Genomic DNA, 21,312 nt, shown 5'->3' with positions numbered 1-21,312 from the left:
ATGCCATGCAAGCCACAGCTCCATTTCTAGCCCTTTGATGATTAATTGGAGATAAGAGTCTCATAGACTTTTCTGCTCGGGCTGGCTTTGAACTGCCACCCTCAGATCTCAGCCTCTTGAGTAGCTGGTATTACAGGCTTGAGCCACCAGTACCCTGGTGGGCTCTGTATTTCTACTTTTAAATCCCCTCTTTCTCTTCCCCCAGTGCTAGGGCTCAACCCATGCATGCTAGGCAAGTGCTTTACCACTGAGCCACATCACTGAGCCTCTGTATCATACTTTCATGGCTCTATATATGAGACCAGGCTTCTTTGCAAATTGAGTTGTTTATGCATATTTATCTCTGAATTCTCATTACCTAGAATGATGCCTGGTTCTTCAAAGCCACAAATTCATTCAACAGAAATTCAACAGAAGGTAGTGACTGTGCTGAGAAACTTGAGTCTTACTGGCAAGGAACTTAGCTTACAGGGTAGTTTAGGACATGGCACATATACATTACTAAATGCCTATAATACAAGAAAGAGTATGCTGAGAGGTAAGGGAATAGGTTAAATGAGATCAGGTGGTGACATTAGAATAAGTTCCTAGGGCATACTCAGGATTTAGCTATATAAAATGGGTGTGGTAGGAATAAAGAGGCCTCACAGTGTGAAGTCAAACTTGCCCCTCAAGTCCAAATACCTGCTGACAGTCACATTGATGAGACCTGGGAAAAGCTGGCCAGCTATCAGGATGTGACTCCAATTCGGGCAGGATGGACCATGCTCTCAAGCAGATACCTACTGAGGTTGGATGCCAGGATAAACACAAGATAAGATGATATAACCTGTCCTGATATAAATGCTCCAACATCACAAAAACACAGCCCTGTACCTCAGAACCTTCTTGCAAAGCCAGTGCCCAAGCTCAGAAGGGAAGGTCAAGCAAGATCACTGGAGAGAGAGTGAGTACCCATGACGGGCCCCTACTATCTGGAACTCCAGTTTCTGAAAATAGTTTTAATGCTTTCCAATGTGTAAATAAGAGGCATATGGGAATCCCAAGCAGACCTTGACTGTTCATATTTCCAAAGACCCATGTGTGACGGCCCTGGCTGGAGCATCTACCCTCTAGGCCTCCTACTTAATAAGACTGTCTTTCTTCAATCAGAATGGCATTGGTCCATTCAACATTTTCCAAGGGCCTGAGTTCAAGCCCCATGACTGACAATAAAAGAAAGAAGGTAAATATCAGATTTTGAGAAAAATAAAACAGCCTATAAGATCTGAACAGTGTCAAAAGTAATGCACAGAAAAAAGATGGGAAGGGGTGATATTGTCCCAAAAGAAATGTATTCATTACCTGACTAATGTAACTGTAACCTCTCTGTAAATCACGTTTATAACAATTTTTTAAAAGAAAAAAACAATATGAGGACACAGGATTGCAGGACACGGGATTGTTGGTAGTGCCCTGCCTCATCAAAGAGTACTTTCTAGCTTTTTTTTTTTTTAACCAGTCCTGGGCCTTGAACTCAGGGCCTGAGCACTGTCCCTGGCTTCTTCTTGCTCAAGGCTAGCACACTTGAGCCACAGTGCCACGTCTGGCCATTTTCTATATACGTGGTGCTGAGGAATTGAACCCAGGGCTTCATGTATATGCGGCAAGCACTCTTGCCACGAGGCCATATTCCCAGCCCACTTTTTTTTTTTTTAGCATTTTTATATAGCTGTCCTCCATGACATCAAATGAAATTCTTCTTTCCTACTGGGTAGCTTATGGTAGGTGCCATAAGTGCATTCAGGAATTAGGATGGGGGCTTGGGATGTGGTTCAGAGGTAGACCACTCATCTAGTATGTGTGAGATGCTGGGTTTGATTCCCACATCATTTAAAAAAAAAAGACTATCTAAAATCAACCAACCAAACAAAAATGCTTCTTAAAAACAGTCTCCATCTGTTATCTTACAATTCAATTACAATGTTTATAGACATAAAAAATGTTTATTTTTACTCTTCTCTTAGAACAGTTTTAGGTTTGCAGCAAAAGTGAGAGGAAGGAACAGATATTTCCCATGTAGCCTCTGCCCCTACATACGACCCTTCTCCCCCGCCCCCCATCAACACCTCCACTAGAGTGGTGTGCGTTTGTTCACAGCTGCATCACAATTGGCCAAAGTCCATAGTTTACATTCTTGGTGCAACATATTTCATTCTTATGTCATTATATATAATTACCTGTATTAAACATTATAGAATTATAGCTTTACTGCCCTAAAAGCTTGCTGCGTTCTGCCATTTCACTTTACCTCCCCATCCACTAATGGAAATCACTGCTTTTCACTGTTAACGAATGTTTGCCTCTCCCTGTTTCCTCCCTCCATGATTGGGGCTTGAACTCAAGGCCTAATACCCATCTTTGGCTTTTTCTCTGATCCAGGCTAGTGCTCTACCACTTGAGCCACAGGTCCACTTTTGGATTTTTGGTGGTTAATTGGGAAATAAGAGTCTCACAGACTTTCCTACTTGGATTGGCCTCAAACCTCAATCCTTAGATCTCAGCCTCCTGAATGGCTAAGATTTTTTCCTCACCAGTCCTGGGGCTTGAACTCAAGGCCTGGGTGCTGCCCTTGAGCTCTTTTTTTCAAGGCTAGCACTTTACCATCTTGGGCCACAGTGCCACTTCTGGTTTCCTGGTGGTTAATTAGTGATAAGAATCTCAGGTACTTTACTGCCTGGGCTGGCTTTGAACTGTGATCAGCAGATTTCAGCCTCCTGAGTAGCTAGGTTTACAGGGGTGAGCTACCAGTGCCTGACTAGTAGCTAGAATTATAGGCGTGAACTACTGGTACCTTGGTTGCCTTTTCCACAATATTATACGAATGGCTTCTTTCCCTTCTTCCATTTTTCTGGTGGTACTGGTTTTTTTTTTTTGCCGGTCCTGGGCCTTGGACTCAGGGCCTGAGCACTGTCCCTGGCTTCTTTTTGCTCAAGGCTAGCACTCTGCCACTTGAGCCACAGCACCACTTGTGGCCATTTTCTATATATGTGGTGCTGGGGAATCGAACCCTGGGCTTCATGTATACAAGGCAAGTACTCTTGCCACTAGGCCAGATTCCCAGCCCTGTACTGGGTTTTGAATTCAGGGCCTATTACTTGCTAGGCTGGTAAAATGCCACTGAGCTAAGTCTTTAGCTCGTATTTTCACTGGTTAGGCTAGGGTCTTACCTCTTGCTCTGGTGTGTGCCTGAGCCATGATCTGCCAACTATGGGCTTGCTAGGGCAGCCAGGATCACAGGCATGGCATACGGTGCCCAGCTTTCCCTTCACAAAAAGCTTAGACTTTTCCTTCGGGGCAGGTGCCATGGTCCTCCCAATTTCAGCTTCTCACAGAGCTTAGAATGGCAGATGTATGATATTATGCCTAAATATGAGTTGAGAACAGTTCTTGCAAACTTTTCTGACCTGGAACTGTGATTTCTTGTTCTCAACCACATAAATGTCTAGGATTATAGGCATGGACCACTAATGCCCTGCCACTTTATCTTATTTTTGCCAGTCCTGGGGCTTGAACTCAGGGCCTGAGCACTGTCCCTGGCTTTTTTTTTTCTTAAGGCTAGCATTCTACCACTTGAGCCACAGAGCCACTGTGTTTTTTTTCTATATATGTGGTGCTGAGGAATCGAACCTAGAGCTTCATGTATATGAGGCAAGCATTCTACCATTAGGCCATATTCCCGGCCCCTATTTTCTTTCTGTATAACCTAGGCTGGCCTCAAACTGGCAATCCTTCTGCCTTGTCTCCCAAATGCTGGATTGCATGTATGAACCACCATGCCCAGCCAAATAGGTTTCTTTCACTTAGCAATATCCAGCTAAAGTTCCTCCATATCTTTTAATAGCTCATTTATTTTAGTACTGAATAATATTCTATTGTTTGGATGTACCACAACATATTTATATTTATTCATTCACCTACTGTAGGAAATCCTGATTGCTTCCAAGTTTGGGCAATTATGAATAAAGCTGCTATAAACATCCATGTGTAGGTTGTTGGGTGGACATATGTTTTCAACTTCTTTGTGTAAATGAACATGATTGCTGAATCATATGGTACGAATATGTGTAGTTTTTGTTTCATTCCTACCCACCCCATTCTCTTCCTCTTTTCCTTTTTTTTTTTTGTGTGTGTGTGTGTGTGTGTGTATGTGTGTGTTAATCCTGGGGCTTGAACTCAGGGCCTGAGTGCTCTTTTGTTCAAGACTAAGGATCTACCACTTGATCCACAGCTCCACTTCCAGCCTTTTTGGTAGGTAACTGAAGCTATGACTCTCACAGATTTTCCTGCCCAGGCTGGCTTTGAACTGCGATCCTCAGATCTCAGCCTCCTGAATAGTTAGGATTATGGTCATGAACCACCAGCGTCTGGTATGGAACAGATATTTTAACTTTCAGGACGTCTAGCTAGTCAATTACTTCTTTCATGCATCATGCCCCTGGTGCTGCCTCTAAAAGTAATCATTATACCCAAAGTCATCTAGATGTTCTCATTTCTTCTTGAAGCTTTACATTTACTTTTACATTTCTACCTTTAGGTCTATGAGACAGTGATGTATCTAGATGAATTTTTTTGTCCAGTTTTCTAAGCACTATTTGTTGAAAGCACTATTTTTATTTTATTTATTTATTTATTTATTTTATTATTTTTTTTTTTTTGGCCAGTCCTGGGGCTTTGGACTCAGGGCCTGAGCACTGTCCCTGGCTTCTTCTTGCTCAAGGCTAGCACTCTGCCACTTGAGCCACAGCGCCCCTTCTGGCCATTTTCTGTATATGTGGTGCTGGGGAATCGAACCCAGGGCCTCATGTATACAAGGCAAGCACTCTTGCCACTAGACCATATCCCCAGCCCTGAAAGCACTATTTGACTCCATTGTATTGCCTTTGCTTCTTTGTAAAAGATCAGTTTATCAGCTGAGCATGGTAGTGTATGCCTGTAGTCCTAGCTTCTTGGGATGCTAAAGCAGAAGGATCATTTTAGCCTCGGAGCTCAAAACAAGCCTAGGCAACATAGTGTGACCTGCTGCAAAGGAAAAAAAAATCGGTGTATTCTATGTGGGTAGCTTTTATTTTTTCTTTCAGTACTGGTAGAATTATTACCTTGAAGTTGCAAGCATTTGCTCTTGTTCTTCCACTTATCTAAGCTATACATTCCCCTGCCCCTCCCCATTTCTCTTTGCTTCCCCACCCCCCAACAGGTCCCTGTGCTTTGGTTCACTGGCCTTTAAACTGTGCCTTTAGAGTAACTTCACCAGGGACTGGGAATGTTGCTTAGCAGTAGAGTTCTTGCCTAGCATGCATAAAGCCCTGGGTTCGATTTCAAGCCCCAGCACTGGCAAGAGAGAAAGGGAGAAAGAGAGAGAGAGAGAGAGAGAGAGAGAGAGAGAGAGAGAGAGAGAGAGAGAGAGTAGCTATTGTGCCACTACTCCTGACTTGTTCTGTAGCTTTATAGTAAGTGTCAAAGTAAAAAATGATCAATCTTCTAAGTTTATTTCCCCTTGAATGCTGTGTGGGCTGTTTCTGAATTTTGCTTCTCCACATACAATTGTAGAATCAATTGTACCTTATCAATATCCATAAAATAACTTACTGGGATTTCATTGAAATAGTTTTGATTTTATAGATCAAATTTCAAAAACATTACTTCCTTCTTTCTTCCTTCCTTCCTTTCTTTCTTTCTCTCTCTCTCTCTTTTTTTTTTTTTTTTTTTGCCAAACCTGGGGCTTGAATTTAGGGCCTGGCCACTGTCCCTGAGCTTCTTTTACTCAAAGCTAGCACTCTACCATTTGAGCTACCGTGCCATTTCCAGCTTTTTCTGTTTATGTGGTACTGAGGAATCAAACCTAGAGCTTCATGCATGCTAGGCAAGCACTCTACCGCTAAGCCACATTCCCAGCCCCAAACTGACATTTTTTTCATGTTTATATCCATGAACATCAGATTCCTCTTCATTTATTTAGTCCTTTAATTTTGTTTAGAGTTGTTTTTTTTTTTTTTGCCAGTCGTGGGGCTTGGACTCAGGGCCTGAGCACTGTCCCTGGCTTCCTTTTTGCTCAAAGCTAGCACTCTACCACTTGAGCCACTGTGCCACTTCTGGCTTTTTCTGTTTATATGGTGCTGGAGAATCGAACCCAGGGCTTCATGCATGCAAGGCCAGTACTCTACCACTAAGCCATATTCCCAGCCCTTGTTTAGAGTTTTGTAGGTTTTTTTTGTGTGTGTGTTTTTTTTTTTTTTGGCCAGTCCTGGGCCTTGAACTCAGGGCCTGAGCACTGTCCCTGGCTTCCTTTTGCTCAAGGCTAGCACTCTGCCACGTGAGCCACAGTGCCCACTTCTGGCCGTTTTCTGTATGTGGTGCTGGGGAATTGAACCCAGGGCCTCATGTATACGAGGCAAGCTCTCTTGCCATTAGGCCATATCCTCAGCCCTGTAGGTTTTTTTTTTTTTTTTTTTTTTAATCATGTACCTCTTATACATATCTTGTTGAATTTAGGTAACATATACATAGGATTTTTTGTTTCAAAGTCTACTAGTTTACAGCTGGGGATATAGAATATAGATTCTGTATAAGAACCTTGTATCTCAAAACCTTGCTGTACAATTACTTATTAGTTCTAGGAGTTTTTCTATCAGTTCTTTTGGATTTTCTACAGATGATTATATAATCTGGGAGCAAAGACAGCTTGTCTTTCCTACTCTGTAGATCTTTGATTTCTCTTCATTGTTTCACTGTATTTACCTAGGACTTCCAGAACAATGGTGAAAAGGTGAGAGGACCCATCTTTGTCTTATTCCTGAGCCTAGCAAGAAAACTTACATATTAAACATAATGTTAGCCATAGGTTTTTGTATATTTTCTCTACCAAATTGAAGACATTCCTAATAGTTATGCTTTGTGGACAGTTTTTAAAAATCATAAATGATATCAATACATTTTTTCCTGTGCTAGAGATCAAACCCAGGGCCTTGTGCATGATGGGTAAGCATGCTACCACTGAGCCACATCTTCAGCCCAAACAGTCCTTAATGATGACTAATTTACTTGCTCAAGTCTAATGAGAATAATTCACACCCTAGAGTTCTTTCAGATTCAATTTACTCCCTTGTGTGTTGGGAGAAGTAACATGTTTACTTGGGTCCTGAAAGTGAACAAAATGCTATTTTCCATGTTCTGCTTTAGGTGGAATTGCTCTGCTACTTGAAGTTTGAGACTGAAGAAAGTAAGAGAGGCTCTGCCCTTAGCACCTTAGCACCTTAGCACCTTGCTGATGACTGAAGCTGGCAAGAATCTGCAGAGATCAATTCGGCCACTCTCCACTTTCAGAAAAGCTGTGTTGTAGAAAAGACAAGTAGGTATAAACCACTGAGAAATGTGATCTAGGAGTTAGGTGCCAGTGGCTCATGCCTGTAATCCTAGCTACTCAGGAGGTTGAGATCTGAGGACTGCAGTTCAAAGCCAGCCCAGAAAGGAAAATTCATGAGACTCATCTGCAATTAGAACTGTGGCTCAAGTGGCAGAGTGCTAACCTTGAGCAAAAAAGCTCAAGGACAGTTTGTACGTTCTGAGTTCAAGCCCTAGGATGCACCTACATATGTAGCAAACAAAAAGTGATCTAAGTTGTTGAGTAGATGTAGGGAGTTTATTGTCTTTACAGAGAGCTGAAGAAGGCCGCACTGGCCCCTCCCCCCAGAGTGCACAGAGCTGTTAATGCTCTCAAGAGTTGGAAGATAGAGTCTTGTATCCAGCATAGGATCACACATTCTTGGTCCACTCCCATTCACATCATGACCACTCTAGTCTCAGTTTTCACAGGTGCCTGAAAAAAACTTGGGAACTACTCTGCCTCCATGCCGTCTGTGTCTGAATCCAGGCAGCTTTGCTGTAAAGGGAATAAAAGCCCATCTTTATTTCACTATGGGGTCTAATCCACTCACACCATGACTAGCTCATTCAGTGGCTCATGTAGTCAGAATTCTCCTGGTCTTACAGGAGAACTGGTCACAAACCCCTGCAGATTTTTGCCCTCCTGACTTCAGCTGGCAGTGGAGCTGATGTCCCTGGCCCTTATACAGAAAGCTGCACTTCCCAGAACTGTGTTTAACAAGCTGTTCTCTTCCTCCTCCAACCTGCCTGGACTGGCTAGGGTACTCTACAACTGTGTTATTTTTTCCCTTTCCAAAACTTGCCTCTGGCTCCAAGCATCTGCCATCAAGAGCAGCTGGATGGGTTGGAAGCATGGCTGAGCACTAGCCAATGAGTGAAAGTGTCGGGTACTGAATCTTGGTCTCTGGCCAAAAGAAAAGAACTGGTTACTGGTGGCTCACACTTGTAATCCTAGCTATCTCAGGAGGCTGAGATCCTGAGGATCAGTAGTTCAAAGTCATCCCAGTCAGAAAAGACCTTCAGACTTCATTTCTCATTACCCAGACAAATGCTGGCTTAGAGGTGAGGCTCAAGTGGTATAGAAACAGGCATAAGCAAGCAAGCCAAGTGAGAGTATGAGACCCTGAGCTCAAACAAACAAAAAACTACAACAAAACAACACTTAGAAAAGTGTACATTGGTGGCTCACACCTACAACCCTAGCTACTTGGGAGCTGAGAAATCTTCAGTCTGAGGCCAACTTGGACAAATAAAGTTCATGAGACTCCTTCTCAATTGATAGGTGGCCATTGGTTCTGCCATTCTGACTACCATGGAAAGCCTAAAATAGGCATGTTGTAATGTAGGAAGGGAAGGAGACTCTATTTTAAAATAACCAGCACAAAAATTGGCTAGAAGCATGGCTCAATGGTAGAGTGACTGCCTAGCTAGTATGAAGCCTTGAGTTCAAAGAGACAGAAAAGAAAAAAGAAAAGATAGACAAACAAGCAAACAGGTATTGAGGAAGATGCAGAGAAACCAGAGTCCTGTATGCTATTGGTGGGTATACTAAATGGTAGAGCCACTATAGAAAATGGTATGGCAATTCCTCCAAAAAATTAAAGATCGAAAAAAAATAGAACTGACTATACTATTCAGTGATTTCACTTTTGATATACCCAAAAGAATTGAAATCAGGGTCTCAAAGTCTCAAAGAGATATTTGTATATCATGCTCACAGAAGCATTATTCATAGAAGCCACTGGTGAATGATGAGATAAAAAGCATATATATATAATATATTATATATATTATGTATATATAATGAAATATTTCCATTTTAAAGGAAGCTCTGATGTTATAAAATAAATAACCTTGAAAACATTATGCTGAGTGAAATAAACAAGTTACAGAATACAAATACTGTATAATTCCATTTATATGACGTATCAACAGTAGTCAAATTCATTTTTCAGAAGCAGAACTGCCAAGGGCTGGAGTAGGAGGAGGAATGGTGAGTAATTATTTAATGGATATTGAGTTTCAGTTCTGCAAGATGAAGAGAGTTCTAAAGAAGGATTTCATAGCAATGAACATGCATTAACATTTGCAAGCTAGCCACTGAAAAATGGCTAAGATGATAAGCTTCACGTTACATATTTTACCACATTTGAAAAATATTCATTACAACACCAAGCTGCCTCCCAGCTTCAAATATCCAGGGCCACATGCTTTTCATTTCTCCCATAGAGTATCTACTAATTCTCAGTTGTATGTGGCCTGGCAGTCAGAAAAGCTACTATGGAAATTGGGATCTCAAATACAGCCAGGTGAAGCAGTTTACACTTGTAATCCCAACTACTCAAGAGAATTGGAAGCTCATGGTTCAAAGTCAACCTAGGCAAAAAGTTAGGAAGACTTCACCTTAACTTGGCATGGTGGCAATAACCAGAGAGCTCTTGGTACAAGTGGATGCTGACCAAAGAGCTTAAGACCCTATCTGAAAAGTAATTAAAGCAAAAAAGGCTGGGGGTGAGGGAAGGGTGGCTCAAGTAGTAGGACTTGTCTAGCAAGGGCAAGGCCATGAATTCAAACCCCAGTGTCATCCAAAAGGAAAAAAAAAAAAGAGTAAACGAATTAAATCAACCTGAAACTGTATACTTTCAAATATCATTCATCACTTGATCTATAAAAATTAATTTCAACTTGTGCAAGATAGTTTAATCCATAATATGTATAAAGAGTTCAGAACTTTGTTAGAAATCAAGAAGAAACTCAAATCTCCCCTGGGGAAAATGCTGAGATATAGGAGATGTTCATTCTTCCTTTTGTTGTTCAATGGGAAAGGGATGGTTTGATAATGATGACAGGAAAGACACCTTGTAGATAGGAGACTGTGATGTCTCTGGGAGCCTTTGGACAATGCCTATAATCTCTGTAAAGATAGATAGGGAGGGGCTGGGCATATGGCCTAGTGGCAAGAGTGCTTGCCTCGTATACCTGAAGCCCTCGGTTCGATTCCTCAGCACCACATACATAGAGAAAAAGCCAGAAGTGCCACTGTGGTTCAAGTGGCAGAGTGGTAGCCTTGAGCAAAAAAGAAGCCAGAGACAGTGCTCAGGCCCAGAGTTCAAGCCCCAGGACTGTCAAAAACAAAAACAAAAGCACTAAGAACAGCATTTGTCATATACTAAGTGAAAGGAAAATTGTCCCAGAAGAACCACAGACCATAGACAAAGTCACGTAGAGCAAAAGAGTTTATTACCAGCAGAGGAGAGGAAAATGGCACCTGAACTCTCTTTTAGGGGGGTCTTTATACCCTCATGAAACTAAGGTGGGAGGTGCTCTGCCTGCCCCTCAGGTAGCCAGGGGCAGAGTCGCATTGCCAAGGGCAGAGCTTATGGGCCAGGGGACATTCTATAAGCTTACACTAAGTGCTCAGTAAATGTTAATTATAACATTTATTACTGTCCCATGTTGAACCACTGGTAAATATCGAGTAGTTCAACAATATATGCATCATTCTAATAGAGACTGTTGGATTAACCATTCCATTATCAACTCACAAAAAGTCTCTTTGGAGTCCAAAGAGGAGATATTAAAGCTCTAACAAGTAAAACACTTTAAAAAGTGACCTAACTATACAGGAGGCTGAGATCTTAGGATTTTAGTTCAAAGACAGCCTGGGCAGGAAAGCCTATGAGACTCCTTTTTTTTTCTAGTTTGGGACTAGGACTTTAACTTGGTATCTGAAGCTTTTGCTCATTGGGTGGCATTCTAACACCTGAGCCTATGCCTCTAACTCTGTGAGACTCTCTCTCTTTTTTTTTTTTTTTTTTTTTTTTTTTGCCAGTCCTGGGGCTTGGACTCAGGGCCTGAGCACTGTCCCTGGCTTCCTTTTTGTTCAAGGCTAGCACTCTGCCACTTGAGCCACAGCGCCACTTCTGGCCGTTTTCTAGATATGTGGTGCTGGAGAATCGAACCCAGGGCTTTATGTATAAGAGGCGAGCTCTCTTGCCACTAGGCCATATTCCCAGCCCCTCTGTGAGACTCTTATCTACAAGTAGTAACCAAAAGAAGTGGGAAGTGGAGCTGTGGTTCAGGTGATAGAGCATCAGCTTTGAGCAAAAATGTAAGGGACAGAGCCCAGGCTCTAAGTTCAACACCCAGTACCAACATGAGTAATAAAACAAACCTGGATGTGTTCCCCAGACAGTTGGATCTCATAGCATTAAGCTGACAAATGGCCATAAAATTGAATGGAAACCAAATATTTTCAACCCTATTTCTATAGCATTACAAGAGCAAAAATAAAAGATTCAGCTAAGTTCTAGCTTCTGATTCTAGATTTCACAGCAATACTGTTAATAATAATAGTACAAGCTCTAAATATATGACTGTACGCTAGGCTACCACTCTACTCTAAAGCTACCTCCCCAGCCTTTGTTTTGTTTTGTTGGTTGGTTTTGAGGCTTGGTCTTGCTGTTTAGCCCAGGCTGACCTTGAATTGACAATTCTTCTGCCTCAGCCTCCAGAGTACTTGGATTACAGGTGTGTATTGCCACACCTGGCAAGGTACTTCTTACATTCATAGTTTATATACATTAACAATTTAACATTAATTGGAATAGCTTCTCATACTGTATCCAAGGAAGCAGGCTCTCCAAGCAAAAAGCAGACTGCTGGCTGATAGCACAGCCATTCTAAGAACTGGGAGACTCTCAGAACTCCAATGACGTGCAAAGGTGACAAAAGGTTAGGCCACTCTGTGTGTTGTACAGGATAAGATCCTAGAAAGTGGAAATGCTGAAATATTGGCTTAGTGGCCATAGCCTGGCTGCAGCTGGGCAGAATTTCTATTTGTAATGTCAGGATAATAGAAAGCTGCAGCCAGAGCTGCACAAAACTCAAGAACACTTAGCTGTGATGGCTGACTTCCAACTGAGCCATTAAGGTAAATGTAGAAGAAAGCTCCAGGTAGAAATATCCTTGGGAACTCAAAGAACACACTGAGGGCTTCAAGTTGGTACTTAACCTTCTATTATTGGACTCAGGGTTTGCCATTTGGGGACCAATGGGAGTCCACTTATGACACCTTCCCATAACACTTTTTTCTGCTAACTGAACCTCAGAAGCTGAGGAGGACTGCAATCAGATCTTATGGTTGGGCTTCATAGCAGTAAGAGGTTGGTTTCTCTTGTCTTTACATTTCTTTTAGTCACACTTGTTTGCGATCTTTTTCCTCCCCTCTCTCTACATTTCACTGTGATGGAATAACAGTAAAAGCTCTTAATATGTGAGACATGTATGTATATACATACATACATATATAAGTGATGTGCATACATACTATATACATTCATACAAATATGTGTGCATATACAGTGATATTTTATATAAAATGAATGTTTGTGATATTTAAAAGGCCATCATAAGAAGAGATTAGATGGAACCACCCTGCCACATTCCTAGCCTGAAGTTTTTTAACTGTATATATATATATATATATGCTAAGCAAGAGCTTTGTCACTGAGCTCCATCCCAGTCCTGGTGAAGACACTTTTAAGGAGAATAATCTACATGATAGAACAGAATGGGAGATGGGCTGGGAAAGTGGCAGGCATGCATGAAGCCCTGGGTTCCATTCTTCAGTACCACATAAACAGAAAAGGCCAGAAATGGACTGTAGTGGTAGAGTGCTAGCCTTGAGCAAAAGAAACTCAGGGACAGTGCCTAGGCCCTGAGTTCAAGCCCCAGACTAGCAAAAGAAGAAGAAGAAGAAGAAGAAGAAGAAGAAGAAGAAGAAGAAGAAGAAGAAGAAGAAGAAGAAGAAGAAGAAGAAGAAGAAGAAGAAGATCATTGGGAGATGTACCAGAATAAACTGAAATGATAAAAGGAAATGCAAAAAGGTGAACCAATGCAACAGCAATACTTACAAGACCATATGCTGTAAACCAACTGCAGAAAGAGTGGGGAGGGAGCTAGGGAGGGGGGAAGGTGGGAGAAAAATGAAGGAGGAGGTAACAAGTTTGATAAGAAATGGGCTCAGGGACTGGGAATAAGACCTAGTGGCAAGAATGCTTGCCTCCTATACAAGAAGCCCTGGGTTTGATTCCCTAGCACCACATATATAGAAAATAGCCAGAAGTGGCTCCGTGCTCAAGTGGCAGAGTGCTTGAGCAAAAAGAAGCCAGGGACAGTGCTCAGGCCCTGAGTCCAAGCCCAGGACTGGAAAAAAAGAAAAAAGAAATGTACTCAGTGGCTTATGTATGAAACTGTAACCCCTCTGTACTTTGTTTGAAAGTAAATAAATAAATAAAATGTAGTCACTGACGTAGAAGATACTCAGGCTAGCAGAATAAGTTATAATAGTATAATTAAATAATCAGGATATGATGAGAGAACAAAAATACTTTCTAAGCTACTTTGGTGTTCTCCCACCCAGGACATATAACTGTCTGTCTGTCTGTCTGTCATAGTAATTGTGCATGGGGGTTTCATTGTGACATATGTGTATATACGTGTATAAAATGTATTATCTTCCCTCTGTCACACCAGCAGTACTGGGATTTGAACTTAGGACTTCACACTAGAGTGCTAGTCAGGTGCTCTACAGCTGAGCCATGCCTTCAGCCCATATAATGTATGTTGACTTTATTCAGCTTTTTTTTTTTTTTTTTTTTTTTGTCATGGGGCTTGAATTCAAGGCCTGGGCACTATCCCTGAGCTCTTTTGCTCAAGGACTAGCTTCACTTCCAATTTTCTGGTAGCTAATTGAAGAGTCTCATGGACTTTCCTGTCCAGGCTGACTTTGAACATCAGCCCTCAGATCTCAGCCTGCCTCCTGAGTAGCTAAGATTACAAGTGTAAGGCCACCAGCACCCAACTTATTCATCCCTTTTGAGAATCTTTCCTATCCTCTCCTATGTAATCTTCATAGATCAATATCTGACTTACATTAATCTACCATGTATGGTAGATTTAGTTCATGTCACTGAGTCCTTAATCAGGGCTCAGTGCATGTGAAATATACAGATAACCTGTGTGTGTGTGTGTGTGTGTGTGTGTGTGTGTGTGTGTGCGCGCGCGCATGCCCGTGCCAGTCCTGGGCTGGAACTTAGCACTGTCTGTCTGTCCTTCCTTCTGTCCATCCTTCCTTCCTTCCTTCCTTTTTTTTTTGTTTATAAAGACTGAACCCAGGGCTGGGAATATGGCCTAGTGGCAAGAGTGCTCGCCTTGTATACATGAAGCCCTGGGTTTGATTCCTTAGTACCACATATATAGAAAATGGCCAGAAGTGGCACTGTGGCTCAAGTGGCAGAGTGCTAGCCTTGAGCAAAAAGAAGCCAGGAACAGTGCTCAGGCCCTGAGTTCAAGGCCCAGGACTGGAAAAAAAAAAAGACTAAGCCCAGGGATTTGCACATGGTACCACCAAGCTATAAATATCTCCAGCCTAATTGTAGTTTGTTTTTGTGTGATATTGGGGTATGAAGTCAGGGCCTTGCACTTGCTAGTTCTGACTCCAGCCCTGTTTTTCACTGGTTATTTTTAGTATAGGATTTCACTTCCTGTTTAGAAGAGGCCTGGGATGTGATCTGCCTACTCTAGGCTTCCTGTCATGACCTGGACCACAGCTACATGCTAGCACATTCAGCTTCTCTCGGTGGCCTGGCACCACAATCCTCCCAATCTCAGCCTCCCATGTAGTTTAGGATGACAAACGCATATCACTGCACCCAGCTATAGGTTGAGAAGGTCTCATGAACTTCCTGTCAGGGTTGTTCTTGAACGTTTATTCTCCCATTCTCAGTCTCCTAAGTAGCTAAAAATAAAGGCCTAAGCCACCATCATTCAGTTTTGTAAGATTTTTTTTTAAGGTAGTACATTTTTTAAGTTACTTCATTTTTTATTTCCCATTTTCTGGTGGGTAATTGGAGATAAGAGTCTCACAGACTTTCCTGCCTGTGAGGGCTTTGAACCACAATCCCCAGATCTCAGCCTCCTGAATAGCTAGGATTATAGGCATGAGCCTCCGGCGCCATCACAGAAATTCTTAACAATGACAGCTAATGTTTATCCAAGGCTCAATGAATGCCAACAATCCAACAATAATGGTAGTATTTTTATTTTTTGCCAGTCCTGGGGCTTGAACTCAGGGCCTGAGCACTGTCCCTGGCTTCCTTTTACTCAAGGCCAGCATTCTATCACTTGAGTCACAGCGCCACTTCCAGCTTTTTCTGTTAATGTGGTACTGAGGAATCGAACCCAGGGCTTCATGCATGCTGGGCAAGCACTCTACTTCTTTTTTTTTTTTTTTTTTGCCAGTCCTGGGCCTTGGACTCACGTCCTGAGCACTGTCCCTGGCTTCTTTTTGCTCAAGGCTAGCATTCTGCCACTTGAGCCACAGCACCACTTCTGGCCATTTTCTGTACATGTGGTGCTGGGGAATTGAACCCAGGGTTTTCATGTATACGAGGCAAGCACTCTTGCCACTAGGCCATATCCCCAGCCCCAAGCACTCTACTTCTAAGCCACATTCCCAGCCCGTGTTGGTACATTTTAATACAGCAGTTTACTGAGATTAGATAATATCGGACCTCTTTCCAATAGAGGTAGAATTGTAGCTTACTAGATTATTTTACTTCAAATGGTAGCAGCCTAATCTTACCGGCCAATTAAATTTATAGTCTCTGGCCTCCCTGTGACACAGCAGACTTTGTAGCCAGCATTGTGAAAGTTATGTTTCCCAAGGCTGGCCTCCAAGTCAAAACCCATTTTCATTCAGCAATTTATTCTTCCCTTTATTTCTTCAAACCAGTGGTGCAATGGTCCCCATTTTTCTGCTTTTGTGGCTTCAGTGCCACAAAGTAGCCTGAAAGTAGCCTGTAGTCAACAAGCCTTTATGGCTGTTTTATATTTTATTAATCTATTTATTTATTTATTTATTTATTTATTTTTGTAGTACTAGGGATTGAAATCAGGGCTTTGGGCTTGCTACCCCTTGAGCCATACCTCCAGCCTCCTTTTTACCTTTTCATTGTGTTTCATTAGGGGTGTGTGTGTGTGTGTGTGTGTGTGTGACTACCAGTGTTTGAACTCAAGACCTTGAGCTTGCTAGGCTTACTTGCTCACAGCCAGCACTCTAACACCTGAATCATGCTCTCAAGACTAGCTTTTTGTAGATTATTACTATTTGTTTGGCAGTCTTGGGGCTTGAACTCAGGCCCTGAACACTGTCCCTGGCTTCCTTTTGCTCAAGGCTAGCACTCTATCACTTGAGCCACAGCTCCACTTCTGGCTTTTTCTGTGTATGTAGTGCTGAGGAATCAAACCCAGGGCTTCATGCATGCTAGGCAGGCACTCCATCGCTAAGCCACATTCCCAGCCCTGGTAGATTATTATTATTATTTTTTTTTGACCAGTCCTGGGCCTTGGACTCAGGGCCTGAGCACTATCCCTGGCTTCTTTTTGCTCAAGGCTAGCGCTCTGCCACTTGAGCCACAGCGCCACTTCTGGCCATTTTCTGTATATGTGGTGCTGGGGAATCGAACCCAGGGCCTCATGTATATGAGGCAGGCACTCTTGCCACTAGGCCATATCCCCAGCCCCCTGGTAGATTATTTTTAAAAAATTGTTTTTCTTTTTTTGTGGCACTAGAGTTTGAACTCAGGACCTTGCACTTGCTAGGCAAGTGCTCTTCCACTTGAGCTAGACCCTAGTCCTTTGCTATTCTGGAGATGGAGTCTCATGACTTCTCTGCTGGGGTTGGCTGACTTCGAATTTGGAACCTCTGAATCTCAGCTTCTTGAGCGGCTAGGAATTACAGGCATGATCCCTGCACCTAGTAATATATTTTGACTATAATATTTCCTTAACAAGCTTTTTTTTCTTATTTATTGTCTTAACAAGCTTCTTAATGGCTATTTCTCTAGCTCATTCTATGAAGAGAATAACTGAGGCCAAGCATAGCTAAGCAGGAAGATTGTTCATCTGAGTCCAGCCTGGGATACTAAGAGACCTTTTTTCAAAACAGAAATCCACAGGGAGGAGGGAAGGAAGGAAGGAGCTAATGAATAGCTGGAGCCAACTCCAAAGATCTTACTCCAAAGATCTTGGAAGTACACCTTGTGACTAAAAGAGATTCTTAAGTATTGTGTAGGTGCATGTGCTTGCACTCACAAACACATGCACACCAGGAATGGGGATTTAACTCAGGATCTTGCCCTCTCATTTTCTTGCTCATGGCTATCATATTTCTACTTGAGCAATGCCTTCAGTCCAGGATTTTGCTGCTTAACTGAAGATGGAGTCTCACAACTTTTTTCTGCTCCGATTGGCTTTGAACTAAGATCCTCCAAGTCTCAGCTTCCTGAGTAGCTACAATTACAATCTCATTCTTAAGCATTTAAACACTGTTATGACTTCCTTATTAGAGCTCCTCCACTAACATATTCTGTTATCAAAATGAACTGCCCATCCTTCTTGGGGAATGCTCTGGAGACTATTTCCTGATTTAATAATAGCATGCCTTTGTCTCTGGATTAGCACTTACTTAACATGCAACCAAGAGTCAAACATCTCTGAAATATTTAGTAAACTATGAGTATTATGTTTTACCGTCTTGTCTTCAGGGATATAAACAATCTAAAAAATATGTATCTGAATAGTGTTGTATCACTGTTATTGCAGTAATGTTTTCAGAAAAAAAGCTGAAGTTTGGAGTAATAAACCATAAAAATATGGCCAGGTTGCAGCAAGAGACAAAGCAAAATTTGAATGTGAATCATCAGAATAAAAGCAGATCATCAATATTATGACAGACATCTCTGTAACTAAATCTGATTTCCTTAAGGAAGGTAGGTACTGAATATGTCTTGGAAAGACTGAAAAACAAGTCTTTTATCCCTAACAAAAAATCAGAGTCGAAACATGTTAATAAATTAGTTCTAGGGGGGCAAAATAGGAATGACTAAGTTGAAAAAAAAAACACATTTCTTCTGGTTTGTTTTCTATCTTTCTCCTGCTAAGACATGTAACATGAAATGTAATCCTCCTGTATATCAAAATATGTAAGCTAGGAAAGAACAATTTTTTACATAGAAAAATTAGACAACAGTGACAGTTTAGGATGCCCCAGGCTTCTGGGGTAGAAATAAGGGCAACTCTACGTGGGCATAGTAGATAATCTGAAAACAGTACTAGCACTGGCCTGTCACAGCTTGCCTCTCTCACAATCAGAGAGTAATTTATAACCCAGCAAAAGCAGCCAGGCCCTCAGGAGGAGGAGGAGGGTGAGGCTCAAATGGGAGTATGCTTACCTAGCATCTATGAGGCTTTGGGTTCAATCTCCAGTAACTGGAGGGAAAATCATTTCAGAGTATAAAGAGAAATATTTCTTTAGACAAAATACTACATATAAAGGCAAAGGCTTAGGTGTTGAGGGATCAACTTCAAAAACCCTGTACTTTTCCGAAATTCACAATTCTCATGTATTTATTCATGTATTCTCTTTCTCTCTCTCTTTCTCTGAATAAATGCTGGGGATTGAATCCAGGACCTTGTGCATGCTAATAATGTGTAATAAAAAAAATGCAGAGGTCTCTTGCAGCGTTTAAGAGTAAACAGGGGCTGGGGATATGGCCTAGTGGCAAGAGTGCTTGCCTCATATACATGAGGCCCTGGGTTCAATTCCCCAGCACCACATATACAGAAAATGGCCAGAAGTGGCGCTGTGGCTCAAGTGGCAGAGTGCTGTCCTTGAGCAAGAAGAAGCCAGGGACAGTGCTTGGGCCCTGAGTCCAAGCCCCAGGACTGGCCAAAAAAAAAAAGAGTAAACAGAATGGATGCATAAGGAAAACTGCACAAAGAACACTTCCATTCAGCCTTTTTTCTTTCTTTGTTTTTTTTTTTTTTTTTTTTGGCCAGTCCTGGGCCGTGAACTCAGGGCCTGAGCACTGTCCCTGGCTTCTCTTTGCTCAAGGCTAGCACTCTGCCACTTGAGCCACAGCGCCACTTCTGGCCATTTTCTGTATACGTGGTGCTGGGGAATCGAACTCAGGGCCTCATGTATACGAGGCAAGCACTCTTGCCACTAGGCCATATCCCCAGCCCCCCAGCCTTTTTTCTTGTTCCAGCCCTGGGGCTTGAACTCAGGGCCTGGGCACTGTCCTTGAGAGCTTCTTTTGCTTAAGGCTAGTGCTCTACCACTTGAGTCACAGAACCACTTCTACCTTTTTCGGAGTAGTTAAGAGTCTCAGGCCTGTAATCCTTGTTACTCAGGAGGCTGAACTCTGAGGATCACAGCTCAAAGCCAGCCCTGGCAGGAAAAGTCCATGAGATTCTTATGTCCAATTAACCACCAGAAAACTGGAAATGGTGCTGTGGCCCAAAGTGGTAGAGTACTAGCCTTCAGCAAAAGAGCTCAGGGACACTGCTCAGGCCCTGAGTTCAAGCCCCACAACTGACAAAAAAAAAAAAAAGTCTCATGATTTTTTTTGCTGGCTTTGAACAGTGAGCCTTAGATCTTAGCTTACTGACAACTAGGATTACAGGCATGAGCCACCAGCACCTGGCCCATTCAGCCTTTTATAGAAATATCCCAGTCTCTGAAAACAGTGCTCTGTGTGTGTGTGTGTGTGTGTGTGTGTGTGTGTGTGCCAGTACTGAGGCTTAAACTCAGCGTGGGCACTATCTCTTAGCTTTTTTGCTCTAGGCTGGCACTCTAGCATCTGGGACAAAGCTCCACTTCTGGCTTTTTGGTGATTTATTGGAGATAAGACTCTCACAGACTTTACTCTCTGAGGTAGACTTAATAGTATCCCTACATGGGTATGGTAGATAGTATGAAAATGGGCTTTGAATTGTGATCCTCAGATCTCAGACTTTTGAATAGTATGAGCCGCTGGTGTTCTGGTTTAAACTTTAAAAAAAATTATTAAGTAGGCTTCTTTTTAAGTAAGTGACATACTATACCATTATTATGTTCCTTATCCTGTTTCACTTTTTTTCATAATTCTTAACACTGACATTTTATGTGAAATACATACTTACCATGTCTTCCCAGGCAGAATATAAACTTCATGAAGGCAGAGATTTCAAATATTTTGTTCAGATATAATTCCATTATCAAGAACTCTACCCAGCATATCACTTTTTTTTTTTTTTTTGGTGCCAGTACTAGGGCTTGAACTCAGGGCCTCTGTGGTGTCTCTTGGCTTTTTCCACTGAAGGCTAGGAGGTACTCTCCCACTTGAATCATAGCTCTACTTCCAGCATTTTTGGTAGTTAATTGGAGATGAGTCTCACAGACTTTTCTGCCTGGGCTGGCTTAGAACCATGATCCTCAGATCTCATCCTCTTGAGTAGATAGGGTTACAGGCATGACTATGTCATACATTCTTTTTTTTTTTTTTTTTTGGTCAGTTGTGGGGCTTTACTCTGGACTTGGGTGCTGTCCCTTGAAAGGAAAATTGTCCCAGAAGAATCACAGACCATAGACAAAGTCATGTAGAGCAAAAGAGTTTATTGCCAGCAGGACAGGCAAGGCCAAGTTCCCACAGAGGAGAGGAAAATGGCACCTGAACTCTCTTTTAGGGGGGTCTTTATACCCTCATGCAACTAAGGTGGGAGGTGCTCCGCCTGCCCCTCAGGTAGCCAAGGGCAGAGCTTATGGGCCAGGGGACATTCTATAAGCTTACATCCCTGAGCTCTTCAGCTCAACGGTAGCACTCTACCACTTGAGCCACAGCCCCACTTCTGGTTTTCTGGTGGTTAATTGGAGATCAGACTCTCATGGACTTTCCTTCCTGCTGGGGCTGGCTTTGAATCATAATCTTCAGATCTCAGCCTGTGTCACTAGGATTACAGGGATGAGGCACAGGTGCTTGGCTTGTAATACTTTGTTTTTTGGCT

Source organism: Perognathus longimembris, chromosome 3 (assembly GCF_023159225.1).
Source record: "Perognathus longimembris pacificus isolate PPM17 chromosome 3, ASM2315922v1, whole genome shotgun sequence".
NCBI lineage: Eukaryota > Metazoa > Chordata > Mammalia > Rodentia > Heteromyidae > Perognathus > Perognathus longimembris.
Note: the sequence above shows the minus strand (reverse complement) of the source record.